The sequence below is a fragment of the Podarcis melisellensis genome, assembly GCF_964234715.1.
Source record: "Podarcis melisellensis genome assembly, chromosome: 4".
Lineage (NCBI taxonomy): Eukaryota > Metazoa > Chordata > Lepidosauria > Squamata > Lacertidae > Podarcis > Podarcis melisellensis.
In genome coordinates this window covers 76,346,977-76,359,008 of record NC_138531.1, presented here as the reverse complement: position 1 = coordinate 76,359,008, position 12,032 = coordinate 76,346,977, and the positions used below count along the sequence as shown (strand labels likewise).

At 40.9% G+C, this 12,032-nt stretch overlaps 1 protein-coding gene across 5 annotated transcripts in view; it reads right to left on the bottom strand.

The window, feature by feature from the left end:
• Positions 1-12,032, bottom strand: part of DCLK1 (doublecortin like kinase 1) — a 200,292-nt gene that overhangs the window by 115,127 nt on the left and 73,133 nt on the right. The window lies entirely within an intron of this gene.

The window sequence follows — 12,032 nt, the reverse complement described above, 5'->3', positions numbered from 1 at the left end:
TCTTTGACAGCAATGATGCAAGAATTCCAAGAATATTAACATCTACCAATACAATACATACCATCCACCATACATTTCAGGAAGTTGTCCTTTATGTGTTTGGACACTTGTTAGAATACTGTAATCAAATGTTGCACGATGGCTCCTGAGATGAAGCAGCAGGTTTTTGCCTATGTTTGGATATGACTGGATGCCATTTTGAATCAAGAAGCTGGACTGAACCTTTCAAAATTGCACAGATTTTAACCATGGATTTCAAAACTACATGGATTTTTGTTGTTTCAGCAATGCCAGTACAAGGTAGCTAGTAAAATATATCTTTATCTAGATTGAGATTGATACAGATAGATAGATAGATGATAGATAAATGATAGATAGATATAAAGATATAAATTCATTCACTAGCAAATAGAAAGGGATATAATCTGCAAGCATTTTACTGTCAAGGAACGGCCCAAGAGTCCTCTAACTTTATCCTCCAGGGGAGAGCTAAACCTTTCTGTCAGCAATCTGCAGACTGCTGCTGATAACTGCTGAAACTATTTACGGTTTGCTATTAAACAATGTACTGACAGATTTTTGTATGAGGGCACACATAACTTCAGACGTGAGATGATGTTCAGAGTTGGCAACCGGAAATGGGTGAAATTCAAGCAAACTCCACAAACCAAGAGAGTCAACTACTGTTGCATTTCTGCTTTCACTCTATGCTTCAGTCTTGTGTTGGGATTCCCAACGTGGCACCTGTGGGCACCATGGCACCCTCAGACATACTCCACAGCACATGCAAAGGCCTCTTGCCCCTCCATATTGGTTGATGGTTATTTTTTTTGGTTGCTTGATTGGGAGATAGTTGCCTGTTTGGAAGGGAGGGTTGCCTGCCTCTTTTATCTGTTTTCATCAGTTTTGGGAGGTGTAAGTGTAGGTTGTTGGTTGGAGAAGATTCTGAGCATCCCTTTTCTTCTGCAAAACCTGTGTCTTGAGGTATTTCCTAAACTTCTAATTGCATCCCTGCGCCCAGAAAGATTATGGATCCCTTACATATTATAATAATAATGCCTAATCAAAACTAGGCTCCAATTTTACTTATAAGAAAGATGACTGCTTTGCAATTCCAGCGACACTACACGGTGAATATGCAATGTATTTAGCACAGGAGTGCACAACCCCAATTACTAGAAGCCTACTTTGATGTTTTTTCACTAATTCAAGAAGGCTGTTGCTATGTTAATCACATATAAGTGCTGCCTTCCAGTTAACCCCTTTCTCTGTTATCAACCTTTATCTCTGTCCACTCCACCATATGCTCTCTTGCTCCTCTCTGCATCGTAACAGCTCTCTCTGAAGCCCTGTTTTCTCTTTCCTCCAAGTGCACACTCTCTTCTCCATGAGCACTCCCACCTCTATTTGCCACCCTCTTTTTTGTTTCCTCACCCGCTCTTCTTTCCACAGCCTCACCTCTTTATCCCCCTTTGTCAACTCTGCATCCCACAATAACTTTTGGAGCATTTTGTGCTTATATGCTGCTCCTGTTTTGACCGCTCTTCTCAAAAACTGTTGTTGCTGTTGGGTTTCTTTTTAAAAAAATAAATAAATAGTAACATTGGTGCTTTAGGGTTGCTGCTGTTAATAAGGCAGATGCAACATATATTGCTTTTTAATATTGCATGTTGTTTTCTATCTTGAGTTCATTTTGAGGAATTAAAGGGCAGGATATCATTAAAGATAAATAAAGGACAGTGGTACCTCGGGTTAAGTACTTAATTCGTTCCAGAGGTCCGTTCTTAACCTGAAACTGTTCTTAACCTGAAGCACCACTTTAGCTAATGGGGGCTCCTGCTGCCGCTGCACCACCAGAGCACGATTTCTGTTCTCATCCTGAAGCAAAGTTCTTAACCCAAGGTAATATTTCTGGGTTAGCAGAGTATGTAACCTGAAGCGTATGTAACCTGAAGCATATGTAATCCGAGGTGCCACTGTGGTACGGCAAGGCGGTACTCCATATAGATGGGGTGTGATGCTTAGAGTTGCTCTGAATGGATGCCAAATCTTAAACAACAACAACATGGAACTGCTTGTGATCACTCCTCTACAACTATCTCCTCCTCCCACATGGACAAACTGACCAACCTATCTGGAACATCTCATCCCTTGCTTTTTCCTGTAAGACTAGATGCAGTCCTTAACAGTAGTCAGCTGGTTTACCACACCTATCAGCCAATCACCCATTCCCACCACCCTTCTGAGTAATACCCCTCCCCACCCTCTCACTATATAGAAGGGTCTGGTGAATTCTGTTTCAGTGTATCTGAAGAAGTGTGCATGCACACGAAAGCTCATACCGATAACAGACTTAGTTGGTCTCTAAGGTGCTACTGGAAGGAATTTTTTTATTTTGTTTCGACTATCTGGAACAGTGTAGTGTAGTGTTTAGAATGTCTGACTAGGACATGCGAGAGCAGGGTTCAAATTCCCACTTGGCTATGAAGCTCATTGAGCGACCTTGGGCTAGTCATTGCCTCTTAGCCTAACCTACCTCACAGAGTTGCTGTGGGGATTAAATGAGAAGAGGGTGAACCACGTATCCCACCTTGAGCCCCTTGGAGAAAAAGGTAGGCTGTAAATGCAACCAATCCATCAGCAATGAACTGCCTCACTTCTCCAGTTGGCAAGCCATTTCTCTCTCCACAAATCCCTTCTCCAAATCTATTATCTTCTTTAGCAGTGCCTTTTCTGGACCATCTGCCACTTTGTCTGCAACTGTGCTGCTTCCTGAGCCTCCCTCATCCCATCTTTTACTGCTTCTTTATCAATCCTTGTTGTTCCTATCAAGTCAGGCAAACCTCATGTGGCCTAAAGCCCAGTGGCAGGGAGACTGTTAGTCCTATAGCCTTACAGTTGAGGCCAACACACACTTGCTGCTGAATATCTAGTGTTTATTCACTACATTTCTATCCCTCTGCCCAAAGCTCTTAAAAAAGCTCGCAAAAATAGCAGATAAACCTTAGCAAATGCAGTTCCTTCAATCAATAAAACCTATGCATGGCTTTATGTTATATAAAAATGGACTGGTTTGGGTTATGGCTTTAGAGAAGTTCTGTTTTTCTGGTTTTCAGTCCAGGTTTCTATTGTTTGATGGGCTTAAAGCAAAACATTTAGATGTGGGGAAACCCAATTCAAATGGCTGCTCAGCTATGAAGTCCACTGAAGCAGTGTGGGGCAGAGAGGCTTGTGTACATCTCCCTCTTTCAGCCTAATTCCCCCTTATCAAGACTCCTACAAGGCTAAATATTTGGTGTGGGCTCCGTAGAGGAAGGATATTATAGGAATATAAAACTGTTATCTTCTGATATAGATATCTCTGTTTAAACTGCGGCTTAGGAATAACAATGCCATATATGCTACCTCAAAGCCCCAACAATATTGTGTATTAGACAGAGATGCATTATTTGCATTTTAATACATTTTTATTTGCATTGTGATTTTAAAGTGTTGTAGCGTGCGTGGTGCATGCACTAGAAGGGTGGGAAAGAAATGTTTATGTGCATAAAAACACACACAAATAAATTAAGCTAACAGCTAAAATAAGAGAAACTAATGATAATTTTTTTTTTAGAAGAATGGAAGCCTTTTTCGGATTATTTGAAGAAATATGATAATCCTCAAGCAGGTTTTGAACTATGAGCAGCAGAACAATTAAAGATTATTGCGTTATGACTATGTTAAGAAAGAAGGAGGGCAGAGTGTAGCAAAGGGGGGATAAGAAAAACATCATGGAAAATGGGAAGTTGGTAATATCAAAGCATGTTTTTAAATATGTATTGGAATTTTATGTGCAACTTTTGGAAACTTAATAAAAATGTGGGGTTTTGGGTTTTTTTTTAAACCCAAATAAATTAAAGAACCGGCCATCTCTAACCAATTGGGGGAAAGATGAATTCTTCATGTACTTGTATGCCCATAAAACATTTAGTGCTGTAATTATTAATGTGTTCCAGCTTTCCATAACCAGATGCCCTCCAGATGTTGTTGGACGGCAACTTTTGTCATTGCTGATCACTGGCCATGCTAATTGTAGACCAAACAACATCTGAAGGGCAACAGGTTGAAGAAGACTGGCATATTGGATTATATTGATCAGGCCCTATTCAGTATCCTGCTCCATAGTTGCCTTCAGAATGCCTGGAAGAGACAGCTGTTTCTTGATTACATGGGAAGGAAATGTTTATGAGGGGTATGGAGTTATTTTGCACCCTCTTTCAAGTTGTAGAGAGAGCACACACCCCAGGCAGATTGAGAACAGGCTTCAATTGGCCTGAAAGTTTAGGTAGGTCTGATGTTGACAAAAAAAGAAGAAAAAGGGAGGAGAAGAAGAAGAAGAAGAAGAAGAAGAAGAAGAAGAAGAAGAAGAAGAAGAAGAAGAAGGGAGGCTTAGAACTTTTATTTATAATAAAAGGTTTGTTGTTTAATGGCAAAGGGCTGTAGACTAGTCTGAATGCTTCTTCTGTCAACAGTTGCCAAGGCTCCAGATCTCAACACGAACTGAAGAAATAACTATTTACTTAGCACAAGGTTCAGCTGGGACTGAGAACTGGGAAATGTATGGGCAACAAGATATTATGCATCTAATCAGTTAGAAAGGCTGCAATCAGATTTCCCAAAATAAGGCCCAGCTCAATGAGAAGCTGGAAAGGAAGCCAGCAAAATCAACTCAAGATTCTCCTTCTAATAAGTATTGCCTGCTGAATCAGCCAGAACAAGGTTCTTCAGATACCTGTTCCCAAAATATGTAAGAGAACAGAACAAGCCCTTGTTTTTCTGTGGTGGAGTGTCTATTTGACAGCTATCATCATCAACTTAGATTTATTAATTGCCTTCTAAACCTCTGTTTCAATGTGATTTCCAGTGTGGCTTGCAAACCAACCTACCCCAACTCCAAAACAGACAATAATCAAATATAAATTTACTACACATTTGAAGATATTTGAAAGCCTAAATAAAGTACAAGCCACACCCATCTCCCATCCTCCTTGCAAACTGATGCTGCTTTATCCATGACAAGTCTGTTGTTATTGTTGTTGTTGTTTAGTCGTTTAGTCATGTCCGACTCTTCGTGACCCCATGGACCAGAGCACGCCAGGCATTCCTGTCTTCCACTGCCTCCTGCAGTTTGGTCAAATTCATGTTTGCAGCTTCGAGAACACTGTCCAACCATCTCACCCTCTGTCGTCCCCTTCTCCTTGTGCCCTCAGTCTTTCCCAACATCAGGGTCTTTTCCAGGGAGTATTCTCTTCTCGTGAGGTGGCCAAAGTACTGGAGCCTCAACTTCACGATCTGTCCTTCCAGTGAGCACTCAGGGCTGATTTCCTTCAGAATGGAGAGGTTTGATCTTCTTGCAGTCCATGGGACTCTCAAGAGTCTCCTCCAGCGCCATAATTCAAAAGCATCAATTCTTCGGCAATCAGCCTTCTTTATGGTCCAGCTCTCACTTCCATACATCACTACTGGGAAAACCATAGCTTTAACTATACGGACCTTTGTTGACAAGGTGTTGTCTCTGCTTTTTAAGATGCTGTCTAGGTTTGTCATTGCTTTTCTCCCAAGAAGCAGGCGTCTTTTAATTTTGTGACTGTTGTCACCATCTGCAGTGATCATGGAGCCCGAGAAAGTAAAATCCCTCACTGCCTCCATTTCTTCCCTTTATATTTGCCTTCCCCTTCTATGACAAGTCTATGTTTGCTTAATTCTTTCTCCTATACTGGAGAGCCAAAAGGCACAGCAATTGGTTGCTTTCTTGCTACTGTGTTAAACTGCAGTATCTTTACAAATAGCTGTTTCCATGGAGATGGCAAACGAATATTACCCATGCTGCAATGAGCTACTGATTTCATCTTTAACCATTAGCTGTCAAGCCACAGCTCATTCATTATTCATTTGCTGTAAGGAAATGGCTAAAACCCAGAACACTGGAGCAGATTAAAATCTGTTCATGCAGGCTTGCAAGGGATGGGGGGGGGGGACACACCACAAGTTAACTACTACGCAAGAGTCACCGAGTCTGAGTAATCCTTCTTTTTGAAGATTTTTCTAAGCCTCTTGTGCATCATCCGTTCAGTTTAAGGAAAGCACACACAATGTTAAGTTGAACTGATCTGGATGAATACATAGGCTGATTCTAAAAGAGCCTGTTTCTGAATGTCAATGTTCTTATGCCACAATTAAAATTGGATGCATTTTAAAGGGTTTGGCACAATACAGGAACACAGTATATTTCTGACCTGTGAACAAGCCTGTAAGTATGTATCTTCACTTTGACTTCTTATTTCCAATATAAAATGACAGGTGCTTTGGGACATGCTACAGATTTGGAAACAGAAAATCAGCAGCAAAACATGTATTAAAAATGAATATGTCTACAAGTATTATCAAAACGGAAATGAATACATCCATTGATTTGTTTGTTTGTTTTAATTTTTTTTTTGGTAAAATTCCACTTCAGTTCTCTTCAGCCAAGTGAATAACTTCTGCCTCTCAGGTAAATCACCAGTTTTTAAGGCTTCAGAGTTTCCTGATACAGGTTTTAGGAAACATCTCAGTCTTGGGTTATGATATGTGTGTGTTGTGCAAGAGAAGTCTTGTTTTGACTAAACTGACAGATTCTCATTTACCACTCATGTGTAGGTGGTGATAAGTTTAGTAAAGTGTCCAATTCCCTCCCCCCTGTTGGGATTTATAGTGCTTTCTTTTGGGAGTTACCATAGCCCTGGAAACTTTCACATCACCAAAGGGAACAGAAGGAACTTTATCAAAATGTTTTTGCATTTGGAAGAACCTATAAAAGTGGGAAGGGCAGCATGGGTCCAATGAAGCAGTGGCCCTTGGGGCTTTGAAAGTCTCCCTTCCTCTCTCACTATGACAATGAACTTCTGCAATGGAGAGCCTTTGCATTTGTGAAGGCTCCTTGCACAGCTGAGAGCCCTGATCTTGCAAGGTTCTGAACGACTTGGGAGGGAGCCACAGGGAATGCATAAAGCTCTCTGCTGCAGATGTTAACTCTAATCATGTGATCTTAGGATGAAGGGCAGTATCTAAATTTAATAAATAATCATGATGAGCCAGGAGAGTCATATGACCTTGGGGTGGAGCTAAATGTACAGGTTCACAGCCCATGTTGCCTCTTCCCATTTTCAAATGCCTGAATGGAGCTTTCTTCTCATTTGAAATAAATGTGTGCTCAGCCTTTATTTCTGCTAGGCTACACAGCCAGACACACACCATCGCCATCACTAAATGAGATCATATTATGTACCTTCATTTGAATTATTGCCAATTAAGAAATGATCTGTGACACGCTTAATTGGTTCAATGCCGAGGTGGAAGGTTTTTGTCAGGTAATGAGGAGAAGAGGAATTATATAAGGTGACAACACAGTGGAGAATCATCTTGCCCTTCTCAGAAGCAGAAGCAATTTTATAGATTAAATTAAATATTTCACGTATTTTGTACTTTTGTGGGAATTATTAGGGATGATACATAGCCTAAACACAGCCATTTATTCTTTAACTGAAGGATTTAAAGCCTTATAACCCAATGTCTCAGAGAGGAAGGAAAGAGTGGGAGGTTTTTTTGTTTGTGAATTACAATTCTTTGCCAGCTCCCAGCTCCCTAGCCATCACAACACCTGTGATGCAATTATTGGCAAGTGAGATATTTATGCACCCTTGCCTTCCTTACGATTCAGCGCTTGATGCTGCACCTCATGCCCCTCTTGGTTATTAAAGGGAAGTAGCTATTACCTTTTCATTCATCGTGATGACTGTTAAAGATGCAACAGCCAGCTTTGAATGAAGAGATGTGCAGCTGTTCCCAACAAAACCAATCTTTTGACATCTCCCATTTTAAACCTTTTCATGACAGAGATGCAACTGAAGAAAAATTTCAGCTCAAAATGCCACTTGGAGAAAATTTAAGTCAGCTTTCCAAAGGCAATATAAAGCCTTATGATACAATGATTACACTAGTTCAAGTACAGTTAGCTATTCTGCTCATGCAGGACCTCTGCCCATTAACCCCAAAGCACTAGGCTTAATAAAAATGGCAAGGAGCACAATGGGGAATACAGCCAGGACATATTGAAATTTCACTGCTACAATGGGTTCAGCTGCCCAAAGCTTTTCTATGCAATACCTACAAGCAGAGGCCAGGGGTCCCCCTTCTTCCTCCTAGCTGTGGAATTAAGCTTAGCTTCTTTCCAAATTCACTCCTCAAAGGACACACACATGCCCTTTGAATTCAGGACCAAATTATCTTCTACTTTCTTATTTAAAGTACCTTGAAGCTGAATTTGATTAAACATTTGGTACTTACAACAAAACTGTTTCAAGGGTGGGGAAGAGGTGGCTTCATGGTGGTTGCAAGACCAGCTATTGAGCACACTTTCGGTGCCAATAGGATGGAAAGATGGAAATCAATTCAGGATTAAAAGACTATACTGATCAAAATAAGGTGAGTGCATTTCTACACTTGCCACTCAAATTATGAATATCTGAGCATGCCCTTGAGTACATTGTATTCTTTATATTTAATATTCAAAAAATCAAAGTCTTTCCACATGTACTTTCTCTGCCACTGCACTAAATGTAATGTACTGGATCTCACTGCTTCAGTCGACTACCCTCTGTGTAGAATGTCTTTATACCAACCTTTACTTACCTGGTGTCCTCCTGAAGCTTTGAATTATAGCTCTCATCATCCCTCACCATTGACTGTGCTGGCTGGGAATGATGGGGAGTTGCAGTCCAAGACTTCTGAAGGCCTACCAGGTTGGTGAAGGCTATATGATACCATCACTTCTTACACTATGGAATAGCTTATGTATAAGATAGCTTGGAAACAGTCCTGGAATTTGTTGAATAGAGATGAATGTATGTGAGTTCTTACTACTCTGACCAGGTGAGTGACAAGCGAGACATACTGCCTTGTGCTCATGATGCCCTTCTATACATGATAAACTGCCTGTTCTCAAAACCATCAGTGGTCACCATCCTGAAACATCTCTTACCAGAGAAGTGAATAAAAGGTTAGAGTAATGCCAAAAACTGTTGACATTTTTTCAGTACTTCTTGTGAGCTCTGGGTGTTCGAACAGGAAGCTTTTCTTTTTTAAAAAATAAATAAATCATTTTTTATTAATTTTCCAATAAAAAACCATCCAATTAATATATCCAATCATAATCGGCTGGGGTCCGATCATATGGGAGTCAGCCGTTTCCCACTGCCAGAAGCAGGAAGCGCTTTTCAAAACATTCTACACAATCAATATCTTTCACCATAGTAGAAATGTAGGATAAGGTTTGGAGTTCACTGGTAATTATCAAAAATTTCTAAGTATAACATAATGTTATGCACAGGGGATTCGTGGGAAGAAAATGGTGTGTGAAGGGTAGTCTATTATATGATTGTGAGAAAAATGAAGTACCTTAACGCCTTGGAGAAGAAATGGAAGGACTTTCAGAGTATGTAAACTGCTGCATACCCTAACCTGCCAAGTTTTTTAAAAAAGGCTATTGCATATTGCTGTTTAGGATTCTATTAGACAGGAAATGCCACGGATGTCCTGAACAGTGTGTCAGCAACTAAGAGTTTCCCAGATTGCCCCCTCCCTTACACCACCAAGTGAAAGAAGCAACTGTGGTTATGCATACAGAAGGTGGGCTGGGAATCAACCAAGTGCAGCTGACAGCACTCAGCACAATCCCTGCAGAGTATGGCTCAGCAAGGGAGACATTAACAGCAGAGTGCATCCTGTCACTGGCAAGACTTTGCCAGTTCTTCAGCCGCAGCAAAGCAAAATTTGCCAAAGCATTGCTTGTACAGGTCTTGCACGCAGGGTTCCTTGTGATTAAGGCCGGTTTAAAGAACTGAGGACAGAGAGAAACTTTTTAAATTATGGACTAAGTCACACATTTGGGCCCCATGAGAGCCAAGGGTGGTGTGCGGCATCATAAAAATGCAATAATCACAGAACATTAATTGAAACCTTTTCAAAATTACATTTCTGAAAACCTTAACATACTGACACTGCCGATCCCTAGGGCATTCACATCCCAATGCCCTGTGTAAATAAATATATCCCATTTGTGAGATTTGCCCTATTTCTGGATTACTTTGTGAATAGCTTCCCCACAAAACCCATGCAGAAATTGGCAGTTAAATTAGCATTCTCCCTCAAAATTAGTGGTGGGAAGAAATTCAACTCAGTTCACATTTAAAGGTCAACTTATCTGATTCACACTTCTACATGGCAAGAGCTGAATCCCTAGTGTTTTCTCTCTTCAGTCACAAGACCAGCACATCAATATTATTTCATCCTTATGTCATGAGTCCCACAGTGCTGCTGGTCTTGGGCTGATAGAAAAGGAAGAATAAACATATATTGGGGGGGGGGCTAAATTGTGGGAGCCTGGGTTGGAGGAGGTGGGGGGATCTTCTATTTCCACCAGTTGTTGTGGAAGGGGAAGCAGAGCTTTGATCAGTTGGGATGGGAGGCTGACCAGGAGATGGTCGAGACTGAACAGGATGGTCTTGTCACCTAGAATCAGACGCTGCCTTCATTGATGGGAGCAGAGCCACCTGCACCAAAGGAGTGAGGACTTGCAATCTCAATATTCCCACAAAGCTATGACGTCTCGTGAATGAGCGTACAACGCCTTATCTTTAAAAGTTTGGTGGGAGATGTGCTGAAACAGGCTGGGGCATCTTCACAACTTCCATCCAGTTCTGAACTTCTTGCCCTATTCCTGAATCGTAACTCCTGAGTGCTGTGTCTGCTGTTGCTGAGCCTGTATGGTTACTTGTGGTGAATAAAGATCTGTTCTTTGCTTCCAAATAAGAAGAGCCTCTATCTGCATGTGCTGGGAGGGAGCTAGGACATTAAGTTTTAAACATATACATCCAGCCAGGGCTGGATTTAGGTTTGATGAGGCCCTAAGCTACTGAAGGTAATGGGGCCCTTTATATGTCCAGCTGTCCTTTGTCAACAACAAACTGTTGCTGTTTTTTGTGTTGAATATATGATATATGGTAATTTATGGACGTAATAGGTATCTAAAGCCATTTGTACATAACAAAATGTGTATTTTATCAAAGTAATTGTTGAACTGAAATAAAATTATGAAGAAGTATATTAAAAACACTGTTGCTATATGTAAGTTTTATTTTATTTGTTTCTTATATTTTGGAAATATATATCCATTTTTTTCTTTACATTTTTTTGGAACCCCCAAGAGAGTGGGGTCCTATGACATAGCTTGTTTAGCTTATACGTAAATCCGGCACTGCATCCACTGCATAAACACTGTTGGGTGAAACAAGGAAAGGCCAAGATAGGTCCTGTCAAGAAGATGTCTAACATTACCAAACTATACAGACTAATAATAAAAAAAAATTAAATGATGGTATTTGGTGGCGGGAGGAAATTTCGAGATTATGAGAATCCACTGCTTCGGACCAAAACTCCAAATGTAGTATTAATAGCTGGCCAAAAGCACAACTCAACAGAGGCAGTGTTCATTTTTTTCAAACTGCAGAGCAACAACCCACCCTACATCATTTCCCAGAAGCTAACAGGTTGTAAATGTAAGAGCATCTGAAGGACAAGTGGCGGATTCTGTCTATCCAGAGATGTCAGAATTGAATCTGAACAAAACATACTGCCTGTTATTGGCCGATATCACACCAGGAGCAGAACCACTGAGTGAAGTGGATTCTCGTGATGGGCCCATTCCTACAAGGTCACCACATGAATTTACTGCTGAGCGATATTTGAAATGCAGACTCATAGGCTTAACTAAAAGGGGCACCTTTCTAGACAGGGTGGATCTACTGGTTAAAGAGTACCGGACTAGGATCAGGGACTGCATCCAAATCACCACTCAGTCATAAAGCTCACTGGGTGATCTTGGGTCAAGCAACATAACCTACCTCACAGGGCTGTTGTCTGCATAAAAAGGACGGAGAGGAGAACCGTGTGCA